Raw genomic sequence first — 2,626 nt, forward strand, 5'->3', positions numbered from 1 at the left:
TGTTTTATTTTCGGTGATTTCATTGTAGTTCTTTCGTATTAAACTGCAGTAAACTTTAACCCTATGTCTGACGAGATTCTCAGATGTAGCGCTTTGTTTCCAGGTTCAATTCGGACGAGTGTCTCCGTTTCTATATATCCTGGGAGAGATCTCTCTATTAGCGAACGGGAATACTTGTTATGAGGTTCTAACCTAAATTATGTTGCGCTTGGACATAAGACCGATAGCTTAGTTACCTATCAGGATCATACTCGTATGTGTGTGCCTGCTTTAGACAAAGCAAGTTTAACACAACTTTGCGCTGTGAGCCAAGTGTGTGTCATTTAGAAATTGGGAGTCTCCTGTGCTTGAGACCCACCGTGGTTAAGCACCATTTGCGACGAGATATAGTGCACTCACAATTTAAATCTGTCGCCGTAACGCGTGCGCCGTCTCGCTTCAGTAATTGTTTTAAGGGGTTTTATACTGTGCAAGGCACAGAAGAAGGCCACAAGCAGCATGCGCATGCATTAAATGTGTGTGTCACTCATCTAGCGTCGGCAACCGCCTAGCTATATCTCTACCTCTAGTGGTCAGGCATAGAACTACCACTCCATTTCGAAATTGCGCCTCTAGTGGCCAGGCATAGAACTACCACTCAATTTCGATATTGCGCCTCTAGTGGCCAGGCATAGAACTACCACTCCATTTTGATATTGCGCCCCCGGTGGTCAGGCATAGAACTACCACTCCATTTCGATATTGCGCCCCCGGTGGTCAGGCATAGAACTACCACTCCAGTTCGAAATTGCGCCTCTAGTGGTCAGGCATAGAACTACCACTCCATTTCGAAATCGCGCCTCTAGTGGTCAGGCATAGAACTACCACTCCATTTCGAAATTGGGCTTCTAGTGGTCAGGCATAGAACTACCACTCAATTTTGAAATTGCGCTTCTAGTGGCAAGCCATAGAAGTACTACTCCATTTCGAAATCGCGCCTCTAGTGGTCAGGCATAGAACTACCACTCCATTTCGATATTGCGCCCCCGGTGGTCAGGCATAGAACTACCACTCCATTTCGAAATTGCGCTTCTAGTGGTCAGGCATAGAACTACCACTCAATTTTGAAATTGCGCTTCTAGTGACAAGCCATAGAACTACTACTCCATTTCGAAATCGCGCCTCTAGTGGTCAGGCATAGAACTACTATTCCATTTCGTAATCGTGCCTCTAGTGGTCAGGCATAGAACTACCACTCCATTTCGAAATTGCGCTCCCGGTGGTCAGGCATAGAACTACCACTCCATTTCGATATTGCGCCCCCGGTGGTCAGGCATAGAAGTACCACTCCATTTCGATATTGCGCCCCCGGTGGTCAGGCATAGAACTACCACTCCAGTTCGAAATTGCGCCTCCAGTGGTCAGGCATAGAACTACCACTCCATTTCAAAATCGCGCCTCCAGTGGTCAGGCATAGAACTACAACTCCATTTCGATATTGCGCCCCCGGTGGTCAGGCATAGAACTACCACTCCATTTCGAAATTGCGCTTCTAGTGGTCAGGCATAGAACTACCACTCAATTTTGAAATTGCGCTTCTAGTGGCAAGCCATAGCAGTGCCACTCCATTGAAATTGCACCTCTAGTGGTCCGCCATAGTAGGTTAACAACATCTGAGTTGGGTCTCTGGTGGTCAACTGCGGTGATACAACACGCATAATTGGACACACAGGTTCTTGCCTGAAAGCAGGAATCAACTTCACGGACTAAATCAGTTTGATCACAATACATTAACATCCAATTAGGTTATTGTTGCATAACTAATTGATGTTTACAATTGAATAAGAAACACAATTCATTTGGTTTGATTCCCGTTTAACCTTTTTGATTTATTTTAGGTTTTATTTCACCTTATGCTTTCATTCATTCCCTCTCCCCCAACAAGGGGACTTGCATAGAAGTTCAACCACTATTAACAACAGTAAACCAGTTACGTACACAATCCCATCAGGAAGTCGTTTGGATGTGATCAGTTGAGCCCTTCGGGTGCTGGGTGCTTACCATTCGCTCTCTGTTGGTTGAGCTTGTCTGTGGCTCTGCTGTCACTGCTTGTGATCGTACAGTTTGTCAGAACCGAAGGGGAGTTCTCAGCAATTGGATGCCCAAAAGCGTGTCAGCCCGGCTACACCCACTGACTCATTACGGGCAAGGCTGACAGGTACCTCAGGCGGTCATTACAACTTTTGAGCAGGACTTCGTTTAGGGTGAGTTCTGAGAACGGCCCTAGCTTGGACTCTCACTAGGGTGGGTGATACCTGAAGGCAATTTTGCCAGCCGATAAGCTGAGCTCCACCTGGGTTGTCTCAGTTGTGCATACAGAATACGCCCTTCCAAGTTAACATTGCTGGGGATCGGGGGAGTGGAAGCCGGACTCAGGCTTGCTTGGCTGGGAGAATGATTCCTGGTCTTAGAGGAATGTTTAATGAGGAGAGGTTAGCTGAGCTGAATCTGTTTAGCCTCGAGCAAAGGAGACTAAGGGGGGACATAATCCAGGTGTTAAATCTGGTCATTGCATTACATTTTTTTTGTATCCACTCCTTTATTTCGTGTTTATTGTTTGTTAGGTGTAATGTCTGTCTTATGTTAG

Source organism: Brienomyrus brachyistius, unplaced genomic scaffold (assembly GCF_023856365.1).
Source record: "Brienomyrus brachyistius isolate T26 unplaced genomic scaffold, BBRACH_0.4 scaffold303, whole genome shotgun sequence".
Lineage (NCBI taxonomy): Eukaryota > Metazoa > Chordata > Actinopteri > Osteoglossiformes > Mormyridae > Brienomyrus > Brienomyrus brachyistius.